We start from the raw sequence: 13,242 nt of genomic DNA on the forward strand, positions 1-13,242 counted from the left end.
TAGGTGTGGCCCGGGTGGGGAGTACAGCAATCACTGTACTCTGGAAGCCCTGCCACTTTACTTACCCTCAAAACCTATCAGGCTAAGATGTTAATACTAACCAGCTTGGCAACAAGACTGGATAGTGTAGGTTAGCCTGTGCCACATGTAGTACTACCTGTGAATGTTAGCTTGCATCACTTTGAGGCAGGATTGTAATTATTAGACAACCTCACATTTAGATATGATTGTGTACACTATCCACTACCACATTAGACAGTTCTAGACATTTCCGTGAATATTAGCCTGCATCAGATCTAGACAAGATTGTCAATGTTAGCCATTGCCACATTTAGATAGAACTGTGAATATTGGCTTACATCAACCCACATTACTCTAACCCAGAAAGTGCCCGCTGTGATAGTACTGTGAATTTACTAGTCTGCGTCACACACTTAGAAAATTGCAACAAAAATAGTTAGCATTGCATTGTTTCAAACCTAGAAGGTGCCAGCTGTGATAGTACTGTGAATTTACTAGTCTGAGTTGCACACTTCGAAAATGACAACAAAAATTGTTAGTATTGCATTGTTTTAAACCTAGAAAGTGCCAGCTGTGATAGTACTGTGAATGTACTAGTCTGCATCGCACACTTACAAACTTGTTAGCATTGCATTGACTCAACCTAGAAAGTGCCCACTGTAATAATACTATGATGGCGCTGTGACTTACTAGCCTGCACAGCACACCTGAAATTGTCTTGCTTGTCTGATTCACCCCTGATAGGTGCCCAGCGAGAGAGTACTTCTACTTGCTTACCTGTAACGCTCATCTGGAGGCTGCCCACTGTGATAGCACTGTGATTTACCTGCCTGCGCCGCTGTCCTAGAACTGGTCTTGTTACATTGATTCAAATCTAAAGGATGCACGCTGTGATGGTACTGTGATTTATTTACACTCTTAGGAATTGTTCTTGTTAAATTGATTCAAATCTAGAAAGCAACTTTAACTCATATCGTGAAAGTAACCCCTGAGATGGCACTGTGACTCGCTTGCGCTGCACGATTAGAATTGCTCTCACTCACTCGACTCACACTAGAAAGTGCCGCCTGAGATAGTACTGTAATTTACTAACCTATGTTTTAGATCATAACCCAACCCAAAAACTCACCTCCCATACCAATATGCTTACTCTCTACTGTACACCATCACAGAATTAGAGTGCAGCTACACCACTCGATCAATTTTTGCCTAGCTGCTCACATACGAACATTACCCCATGAACACCTCATCATTCTACTTAAAAGGCAGCAATATCTGATGACAAACCGGCCTAGCTGCACACATAAGCATCCCACTGGCCTAACGCAGCCAGAATCCAGTCTTTGTGTCCACCTGCCAAACTGCACACATTCAACTGATCTCAATACCACCACGCCTAATGCAAGCATACAGCTACCATCAGACAATTACATCAGCTGCACACATAACTGGTGCACCCAAGCACCCTACGACACCACACTTTCTCAACTGACCTGGACTACGATCCCTGAGGGCGTTCAACCTACCAGCGCTTTAAGGACATAACAATGATATATAGAGCGCTATATAAATGCCAAATAACATAACAAAACATAACATAACCTCTTCCCCACCATAAGGGAAGGAAGAGTACACTAAGAAATTCCCCCCTTGCTGTGTGAAAATCCTTTCTGGAGGGATTGTGTCATGAAAATTGTAACAGTCATTTGGAATTGGTCCAATTATCTCATTGCCTAAATCAATAGAATAATGTTGGGCATAATCCACCATTCCAATAAAGGTGTCTGTGCCCAAAGTGATACTTCTACGGTTGCTGTTATCCACCAATATTCAAATTGTATCATGTTTTAGGTCAACTAGGGGTGTCAGATGTAAATATAAACCTTGCTATTGAAGTTGATCATTCATATGTGTATAAGCATCCTTGTATTTGAGATTCTGTCCTTGCTTCATTTTTTAGGGAAATTGCAAATTGACGCACCTCTCCTGGGATGGTGACCTCTTCTCCCATTTGAACTTCAACCCTATACGGCAGCAATTCAGCTGACCGAAATGCTTTCTCAGTGTTGCCAAAGCCCATGGGGTTACCCCCCAGTCGGGAGGGGACTTTGTCATTGATTAGGTCCAAATTAATTGTGAATCAGTTGAGAATGTTGCTGCCTAAGTAAAAGGTGGAGGGGACAACTCTCACAACCCAATAATTATGTTCTTTTCTTTTGTCGCCAATGGAAATTTGTAGCATGCACCTGCTAGACAGGGGATGTTTGGAATTTGGAGTTTCCAGTCCCATTGCCAACTTATCAATCAACTTAAATGTGGGGATGGTCTAATCTGTTGGGAGTTTCCAGAATAATGCTTCACTGATGAAGCTTCTTCTGTTATTCAAGCATACTCTGGCTAGAACAGGCTCCTCCCCCTTGTTTACCTGAATGGTGAAAAGCAGCTGTTCACCCTTTTTCTGGATGTTGGTCAGACTGTGAGCTGGTTATTCATCATCTTTTATAATGAGATTTGGGTTTTCTTCTGATTGCGGCTTTGTATAACATTTCAGAGTATTTCCTTCGAGTGTGGAATGCCACTTAAAACTGGTAGGGAGGTTAATTTTCAAAAATGGAGAAGGGTTCCCATCACCAGTTTGTTCTCCAACAGAAATGGCAGTGATGTCTGGGACTTGATTCCCTAAAGTGGAATTCTTTGTTATTAGACCATTGTTCAATCATGTGGCATGTTCCATTTAAACTCACATAATTTGTACTTTGATTTAATTTGATTGGCCAGTTAGTCAGAGTCCAGAGAACCTTGTTCACGCAGTCAATCAGGGGTGATAACCTCCGAAAGAGGTCATTCCCCAGTAGATAAGGTGTGCCATCTGGAGTGACAACTCTCAACAGGTGTTTCTCCCTATGTCGCCCAATTTTGATCTCCAGATCCGCAGTCCCTTCAACGGACATGTCATTCCCATTGTAGTTTTGGAGCTGTCCAGGAAGAGGTGTGAGGGGAATTTGGTGACTCTCCCCCTTCCTGGATTTAGTTATTAGGCCTTTTTGGACAGGAGGGTGGCTTGGGATCCAGTATCCACCAGTGCTGATAATGTACATTGACCCTCTACCTTGATGGAGGTATACAATCTTCCTTCTCTCTCTTCAAGGGGACAAAGAAAATGTGCATTTGTGCCTGCTTGGCAGTTAATGTTTTTTTATTGATCTCTGACACTGTGTGATCTAGGACAGTTTTCTGTGTCGGAGCCTGGGAATCAAGTTTGCACCCAGATATCTGTGGGATTGGGAGGTCCCCTTATGATTCTTGGCAGTCCCCCTTTTCCTGGAGACAGTTACCCGAACCTGTCTGGGGCGAGGATCACTCATTGCTTTCAGGGTCATCTGGGTGACATTGTTGGGGTTTAAGAATTGGTTGCTCTGTGCCAGTCTCCATACTTACCTAGTCTAAGTCTATTTTCCTTTGGGAGGGATCCCTCCACCTCTGAAAGAGAAGATTTTCTTCCCTGAATCCTTCAGGGATTCTTCAACTTTGAACAGGATGATGTGGACTTCCTCCACAAAGCAGGTTCTCTTTTGCTCTCGATTTTTCCTTCTTAACCTCTGTTCCCTAGGTTCCAGCTTTTCGTGGGTAGAAGATTTGCATTCAGGTTCAGAGGTTTCCAGGAGTTTTTGTTCTAGTGAGAAAGGAATCTTCCTGTAGGGCCTTACATCCCACTTCCACCTGGGCCCCCTCCTCTGGAACCTGTTGGTTGTAGGAGATTTATGCCCGTTATTTCTCCGGGGCACCAGACCCGGGTGTCGAGTTGTTCTGGCTAGCAATTTCCAGTTGAGGGCTCTGCTGAAACCCTCAACATGTGCCCCAAGTCTTGTGTTAAGTGTTGGACCTGGCGTCCCAGTTGAGACATCCTTTCTGGTTGCTACTGGGGTCTGGATTCATACCTGTGCTGCTCCCGGAAAGGGTAGCTGTCCCTTCTCCTAGAATAGCTCGGGTATTGAGTTTCCCTGATAACCCTCCATCCTTGGTCTCCCTTCTCCCTAATTTGGGACTCTTTTGTCCTGAAAGCAGGGAGAGAGAGGAGGATTGTTCTGGATATTGGGGTTTGAAGGGTATCTGGGAAAGCAATTTAGGTTGGGCGGTGGAGTATTTCTTCCCTCCTGAGGGAAGTTCTGAGGGAAGTTTTGAAGGAGTTTTCCTGAGGCAGTACTTACCTGATTGCCCCCCCCCCCTGTGTCGGGGGAGTCCATATGTACCCGGGGGTGGGTCTGTTACACTTGTATCTAGGGCTGATAAAGGTGGCAGGGTCAGATGGAGTGTTGGTCATATACCTTGGATCAGAAGGTCTCCTCTGCCTCTCATTTTGCTTATTAGTGTTAGCGGGAGGACTATTTTTAGGCCCCCCTTATTTCCAAGTCCAATATAGGGGTATTTTTCACCTCTGCCACCTTTGCAGCAGCCGGTGTGTTTGACAGTTTGGGGTTTTTAGGGTTATTTTTGTTTTCAGAGGGCTTTTGTACTTCATACATCTTGGTGGCCTGTTCTATCACCCAATTCAGGGTCCTACGCTCATGGAAGTCCCTTACCAGCTGGGTCATAATGTATTTCGGGAGTGCATGGAAGTAAGTGTAAATTAACTCCTGGCTATTGGTGTTCACCCACCTAGAGGTCTGTGCAAATGCACGCTTCAGCTCTTGCACAAACTCTGTAGGTGCTTGGTCTTCTACACACTGCAGGTTCTAGACACAGGCCTCCAGAGGGCTCCGGTGAAGAGAGAAATGCTTAAAGAAAGCCACCTTATAGGTGGAGCATCTTTGGTGATCTTGATCCTCCATCCCTGCAAAGAAGCTGGAGTATTCCGTGGAGAATGTCCTTTTCACGAACTCCAGGGAATTATGATCATTCTTGATAGCAAATGAAGTCATCATTTGGTCATAAAGTTCTAGATGGTCCCATACTGAGTCTTTGGCACTCTTGTGGTAAGGAGTCATAAAGCTCTTTCCATAAGGAACATAAGGTTGTTCCAATCTTAACCTATGGCGCTGAAACATCCTTTAATTTCAAAAAGAAAAATTAGGCAGCACTAGAAGGTCACTTTTGGAAAAGTATACTTCAACTATCTAAAGGCACTCCGATACAAGCAGTACGAAGAGAGCTGGGTTTAACCTCTCTGCTAGCAATCGTAGAATGGACAATTCTCTCATTCTACAGAAAATGCATAGATGATAACCCCAAAGGAGGCTTTAATTGCCTCAAAAAAGCCCTAATGGAAGAACAAGACCCTACACTGACTCTATGGCAACTAGAATGCTGAAGTCTCTGAGAAACTACAGGAGAGCAAGCTGATACCTTGATTAACAACCCAGATAAAATTAAAAAGAAGCTCCACTCCTGTGATTGGTTCAGAACTGAAAAAGAATGGCCGACATGTTAAACATATGGCAAACGGCAAACAGTGGGAGGACAACAAAAAAACAAATTCTCTACCGAATTATCTAAGATTGTTTCCTCATTGGTAATTCAGAGACCAGTCTTTTAGATTTTGGCTTAATCTAATTAAAACAAGAGAAGCCACCTGGCCTCGGAACCATGCAGCTCATCCCTTGATTTGTAGACTATGTAATAAGGCCGAGACTATAGAAAATTTGAACCATTTGATGATGGATTGTCCAGCTATATCGTCACAAAGGAAAATTCTAATGAATCCCATCATAACAAAGTACGGACACAAATCAAAAGACTTATGGTGGAAAAACATCAATAACCTTAGCCGTGGTTAAATTCTCAATAGCTATTCAGAAACAGCTATCATCATTTGAAGATTCATGAACTTTCATTCCAAAGGAAAAGTACTTATTGGAAAACAGTTTTTTTTTTTTTAAATTAAACTGTGACTAAAGGTTGTCAATTGTATAACCAAACATCACAATAAAGAAATGTAAACAAAAAGCTCTTTATGTCCTTTATCTGCCGAATTGGGTCTTTCACAAGACCACTCTTTTGTTTGACAGAGCTACTACTATTGGTGGTCCACTCCCTGTCCTCTAGGCGCTCTCTACATGTCTGAGACAGGGAATCCCTCTCAGAATGGCAGGGTCTGGTCTCTTCTCCCCTGTGGTGGTGTGGGCTCCCAGGGTCACTTCCCCTGTACTCCCCTTTTCACACAGGGGAGTACTCATCTTCCTCATCCCTTCTTTTGAGTATGGTGGAGAATCCCCCCACCTCCCTGAATGTGTGAAGGTTTTTAAAAAACTCTTTTGAGGCTTGCACTCTGGGTTTTTTTCTGTCTGAAAAGCAGACCAAGTGGTCCCTTTGGAACTTTAGTTTCTGCCAGGCTAACTCCCTGGTATTATCATCATAGGAGCCCTCCTGATCAGAAGTATATGCTAGGGTATTTTTAAATCTGGGTACAGATGAATACCCGTCAATATCTGATAAGGACTGGCCTTCCAGCTCAGTTGAACTAGGCCTGTTGGAGTCCAGCTGCCTCAGGTTTCCCTGTTCTTGAAAACTGGCAGGCATGAAATTAGCAGCACACTGTGCATATGAGGTGGTGAGTTGGCTTGAAGTACCTGGTAAAGAGGCCATCACTCTGTGATCAGAGGCTGTTTTTCCATACTCCAACTGGCCGGGATGCCTCAAAGCTTGTTTGTATTTGGCTAATTCCTTTTCCAAACTCTCCGATTTGTCTTTCTCAGCCCCTATCTCTTGGTGATATATAGAGGCCCGATTTTTCAACTCTGCTAACAGTGCTTGAGTAGCTTCTAACATTTTATTTTGTACTGATACTCAGTCATTGAGTTCCTTGTTCTCCTCACAAAGGGACTAATTTTCCTCCTGTGAGGCTTGTATTTTCTGGGCATATTCAGACCTCCTCTTTTGCAGGAGACTAACTCCTCAGTTTGTGAACTATTGTCCCGTGTTGCCTGCTCTATGTCAAACTTTCTATCCTGTCAGTCAGTTCCTGAGGAGAAGGGAGTGGGTTCAGGCTACCTCTTCCTCTGAGATACTTACAGGCGTGGCACAAAAATACATGTGAACAGATCCTAGTACTTGAGATCTGTATTTTTATTGTAGTAGAACACAGCCTTAAAAGTACACAAACTTATTTATTTACACACAAGGAACAGTTTCCTTTTCTTAACATACAACCATATAAGTACAAAAGTCCATATTGACATTATATTGGGCCTCATTACACGGATGGCGGTAAGGATTTACCGGTACCTGTAAAATACCGGTACCGGTAAATCCTTACCGCCTTACTACGAGGTCCCTTTGCGGGTTGGGGGATTTAATGCTGGCTTTTTGCAAACGTTAAAAACCAACCCGCAAAGGGACCCAGGGAGCTAATTACGGTACCGCAATTTGCGGTACCGTAATTAGCGCCTTCCCCATTCCCATTATGCCCTATGGGGCAAAAATGGGAATGGGGAAGGGCAATGGTGGAAGGGGGAATTAGCGCCCCGCCAACCATGGAACGGGGTGGTAATTCCCCTTTCCGCCAAGGCGGTGCCGGTATTTTACCGGCATGAACCATGGCGCTAATAGCGCCATGGTTCTCCGCAATCCTTGTAATGAGGCCCATTGTGTCATCATATAATGTAGCTATTTCATCAACATATGCAATGTGAGTATTAGTACATAGTGACTGAGAGTGCAATGTTACTAGACATGCACCTATCGAGTCAGTTCCTGAGAACATAACTCACTTTTCTTCATGTCCATCCTTAACTGATGTACTTCCTAAAACAGGGCACTTTTCTCCTGACAGAATTTGCTTTTATCTTCCCTGAGCTGCTCTCTCTGTTGTTTCAGAGTGTTCAGATCCTGACGCATCTGATTAAATTTGCCCTGAGAATCGACACCCCTAATGACTAGCAGGCTATTTTCAGATTTCATTTCTTTAATATGTGTTTGAAATGTGTGAAAATGTCCTCTGAGCAGGCTAAATTGTGAACAACCTGCTCACTTAGTTTGTTTTGACTCACTCTCAGGTTTTCAGCACCTTCTTGATACTCCTCTTTCAGTGCAGAAAATCAAGCCTCTCGCTCTAAATTCGCTTGCTGTTGTGTCACTAACTCATCTTTTAGCGGCCGAATAATGTCTTCTAATTTCAACTCTGAATGTTGGCTCTGTTGCACTTTTTTCTCTAATTGTTTGAACTCGCTCTGTGCTTGATCCAAAATCTCAGACTGGTTTTGCACAGGGGCTACACTATCCTGGTATCTTTCTTCCATGATCATCATATGGAAGTACATATATGCTGTGAGCTGAGACATTTTAATTTGCTCATATCTTCTGGTCTGTGTCATATAATAGTCTGTCAGGTCCTGGTGTAACAGCCCATTATCCTGCCACATATAAACCTTTGCAGAGGTAACCTGCTGCATCATTCTAGCTTGCCACATTTCATGCTCCTGTTCTACCCATTCACCTTTAATAAACAATTTGGATAGAAGGTGCTTGCTGGCCATATTGATCTCTATGGTGCTCATTGTGAAATGTGTTCTGCACCTAATATGCTCTCTATGCAAGGGCAATAATCTTAACCCTGTTCCTGCTTAGTTTCTAAGTAAAATGACAACTAAAATCAACACTATTATAGATATACACGGCCCTGAAACCCAGGGTAAAGGTCTGAATGGCACATTCACAATGCAACACATCCACTGCAATGCAATTACACACAAATGAATAGTCTGCTGACACTGCAATGTCACGAGTGAAAACTCTTTGCCAATCCCGGACGAACACCCAGTTTTGTTGTGGTTTAGCACACAGTCACACTCAACTCAGGGAGTTCCTTTCCCCCAATCAATGTGGCGCACAATAAATCACTATGATTTAGATTCAGGTTCAATTTGGTAAGGCCTCCAACCCATCTTGCACAAAACCCCAACAAATACTGAGTGCGACAATGGACTAGGAACCAGGCCTGTGTGTAGTAACAATATAGATTCATGTATTTAAACCAAATTTGACAAACAGACTATCATCAGCCACCAATGTTGTGGCAACACAAGAACAAAATTGACTTACGTGATGGCACCAACACAGAGATAACACTGATATATGCAGTCACAATTTCCCACGGCTTTCTTTTCAAATCACCCACCAACACAGAAAAACAACAATTCAAGACACAAAGTGATTGCTGATTTGGTTATAATACTTTTTCTCCCAGCAACCTGTAGTATAATTTATTGTGTTTTGGAGTACAGCGCCACTGCATATGATCACATTTTTGCTATAATGTGGCACACATATAGCCAGCCATATGTCATCAGTGTAACATATGGGTATGCAAATGGAGACTGGTTGAGCGTGAAACGCGTTGTAGGTGGGCCGTGTACCAGGCGTCCTGCCTCTGTCTGTCTTGCTGTTTCCCCAGCCCTTTTTTTTTCTGTACTATTGTGCAGACTCTTTTACCATTAAAATACTTTTTACTCTTGGAGTGTGGGCATTATATTTTTTCTTGGGCTCTCTTCCCATTTGGGATTGTAGGACCTCTTTGGATCCACGGAGAGTGCGGTCCGTCCCTTTTCCTCTGGTTTTCCCAATATATATATATATATATATATTTGTTTTTTTCTTTTTCTTTTTCTCTTACTTGAAATGCCTCATTCACAGGAGACCACATTAGCTGTCTAATTGACTGACTTAATTAACCAATACTAACACTAGTTCTAACTAAATAACATCATAATGTGCTCTCCATGTGGAAAAAGAGGCAGGAAAGACATGTTCTGAGAATCAGTTTAAACATGCATTTTTCTCTGATTTTCTCTGGCTGCGCTGAAATGTGAAGGACGGAAAGGCAACAGGAAATCAAACAGAAACAGTTATTACAGTATGAAGATCCCATTGTTTGTGACACAGGGGTGGCAACCTAATGCTCTTTCTTCTAATATGATTGGAGGGAAGTATATCTGCAGACAGACTGCGTAAGCAACAGAGGTCTGCTGGAAAAGATTTGACAGGAAAAAGTTCAGATCTCTTTTGCTGAGCTGCTGTGAAGAGGTCGCCTTTGCTGGGCTGCTATGAGGAGTCATTTTAGCAGGGCTGCTGACCTTCAGGGACTGGGTAGTTCTGTTCTCACTTGGCACCAGGTTGAAAACTGTGTGTTTTCGCTGTGCACTTCAAATTGCAAGTTTACGAGGGCAATCCTGGGTCACTTCTTGGAGGCGGCAAGCCAAGGGATTTCGCGTGCCGGAGAGCTACAAATAGCTGGTAATTATAAAGTAAATTGAGGGTGTGCCGCATGGATGAAGTGTTTCTCAGGCAGGAAGGATAGCTATAGGGAATCCCTGTGTTTAACTGCCACGTTATAATGTTGCAATGCAAATGATGTCCCATTGATGTAACTTTTCTTTATCTTGTTACAAATAATGTGAAGTGAAATTCGTATTATTGCATCTATTTCTCTTCTGTTTATTTCAGAGAGGACTGTCTCACAAGAATGGTAATGTATTATTTTGAAATGAAATTGTTATAACACACAGTCTGTGTAAGAGTGTTTTTGCTTTTGTTCTTTCTTTGGTGCATCTAGCATAACATCCTGCAAGAAGGGGAAGATTGTTAAGTAATACATATGTCATGTTTCCTATACAGATGGAGCATTATCATTTACAATTATAAATAGCTGTTTGCGTGATTCCACTCAGTGTATGTGTGTGTGGTTTCTGAGTGGAATATAGTACAATAGTTCTTGCTGGGCGTACATGAATCAGCAAAAAGAGGCCTATGGAAACATAATCTCACTAATGTAAATAAATTAGTGATAATACCACAGGAGATTGAGAATGCTATATGTGAAAATTGTGGTATTTCTGAATGTAAATCTGAGGCCTCTAGAGATCACACGAATAGTCTAAGCGAAAAGAAGGGGTTTTGTATATTGGGGCCACAAATGAAACAGAAAATTATGCTCACCAAAATACCACCAACAAAAAGTATACCTCTAATTCATTCTGTGTACTGAAAAAAGGAATGGCTCCTGAAAGGAAATAAGGCCAAACCCAATCTAAATGCAAGTAGTAGTCATTGTCAAATTACCATTATTTTGGCAGTAAGAAAATACTGCCAGGCCCCAAATCTACACAAAATATCCTACAAACCCCCACCATCCAGACATCAATTAAACTTCACTCCTCTGAATTGAAGGGCAGTGACAGAGAGTGGGAACACAAATGGAACATCTTTTTGGGTTCTGATAGCAATGCATTTTTTGGAAAAGGGATTCAAGGGAAAAATAATTATTACCACAGATGCAATATGGGGGAAAGAAAAACAATGGGAACATTTGTTTTGCCACACCTAAACAGAAAAGGCAGGGCTTTGTGGTTTGGGTCAGAGCACAATGGGAACAAAGGGGCAATTTTGTTTGCCCACCACACATGCAAAGTAAATAAAAGGCTTCACACTTCTAATCTACAATTCAGGGGATCAGTGGCGAATTTTGTTTTGCACCCTGCACACTCACTTGCATACAGGGTTTTGGGGGTTCATTATTTTGAATTCAGGACCCTCCCCTCTGTACCGAAGTCAGGGGTAGTCAATGAAATCTTTATGTCTATGCTGCCTCAAAACACACTTGGAGGAGGTAGTTAGTTTTGAATGCTAACAAAACACATCCCTTGATTTCTATAGGGGAATTGATTGATTTACTTTAATTAAATATGCCAAGGATCTACACAGACTAACAGGGTATTTTGCTATGGGGAAATAACTAGAACAATACTTGAGAAAAATGCAGGGCCTAGACAATCTATGGTGTTGGGGTAGTTTTACTAACATGAGAGGCCTTTTAATGGGCACCAGGAAACAGCAGGCTGCCTCTGTGATGGCAAGGGTGTAAGGAGAGTCCCCTCTGTCTCCTCCAAGTGGCTCCAGTCAGCTTCTATGTCTCCTAGTCTCTGTCTTCAATGCAAGATTTGGTGCATCTGTGCTTGGGTGTTTCTCACAAGTGTTCAGAAGCAGGTTACCTCCTGCAATAAGTGATAAAGCCCAGTTCTGATGCAAACTGGTTTACACACTCTGGACTACTACTGCCAGACTAAATGGTTGTGTGTACCTACAACCACTGCAGAGAAGCAAAGGCCATTCATGAAATTTGGGTGTGGCCCGCTGTATCTAAAAAGAAATCAAATCAGAATGTAAGTGTACAGATGAAGGGGGATGTTCATAGTGTTATGTTCATAGTGTTTATGTTTTAAAAAGAAATACATGTGCTTACGTAAACTACGCTGCACACCTCACTAGACTTGCACAGGATGAGCAGGAGAGGTGAGCTGACTTTTCATGGTACTATCGCCATACATGGAGCACAGTACATCCCACTCTTCACCCCACCATCACCAAACTCTTAATTCTTCAACACTCCAGCTTTCCAAGCACAATTTGCCCTATGTCTCTTTTGCTTGCTCACTTCACTCTCGATTAACCTAACCTTTTCTGCCAATTGAATCTGATGGAGCAGAACCAGTAAGCACGATGCCAACTGTCACTGCCCTCATACATAGAATGCTACCTAATGTTCACTGTGTGTCGCAAGCTCTTATAACTCACCGTCTATTCCATTGAGGTACTCTCCAATGTTCCTCCATTGCAAATCAGTTGAGTGTGAGGTCAGTGGAACAACAATGTGCAACTACAGAGGAAAACACAGTGGAAATATAGTTGGTTATTTCTTATTAGGCATTTGACTGCCTTAGAATGAATCTATACATCTGAACAAATGGCCTTGTTTTGCCCTTAGTGTATATTTTGTAATCAAAACCTGGAATTGAACTTCTTTGGAGAACCCTAGAGTTTGACAATGAGCAAGCCCTTTTATGCATCATTTGAATCACACAAGTATTATATTAAAACATAGAAGATACTATTTACATAGACAAAGGCTGCAGTTATATTCCACGAACTAAGAGCACAAGGCTCTGAAATCAGAGACAGACCAGAAACAAATAATGCATAATATGGCCCATTATTATGCAGGGGGCCTAGATCCAGCTGCAGACTCTGTCTTCATTTCATAATTAAATATAGGAGTCAAGAACTCCCACAGGAAGTCTCTCTTCATGCCAGACAATATATAGACATGGTTTACATGAAGATCACCAGTGTTATTTTACATCCCTGCTCGTGTTTGAAAATGTGGTATAACCCTGGAATATAACTGGACCAATTCCAAAATAATCATTATGCACACATTTCCAGTATTGACAA

The sequence above is a fragment of the Ambystoma mexicanum genome, chromosome 10 (genome assembly GCF_040938575.1).
Source record: "Ambystoma mexicanum isolate Mex_15411 chromosome 10, UKY_AmexF1_1, whole genome shotgun sequence".
NCBI lineage: Eukaryota > Metazoa > Chordata > Amphibia > Caudata > Ambystomatidae > Ambystoma > Ambystoma mexicanum.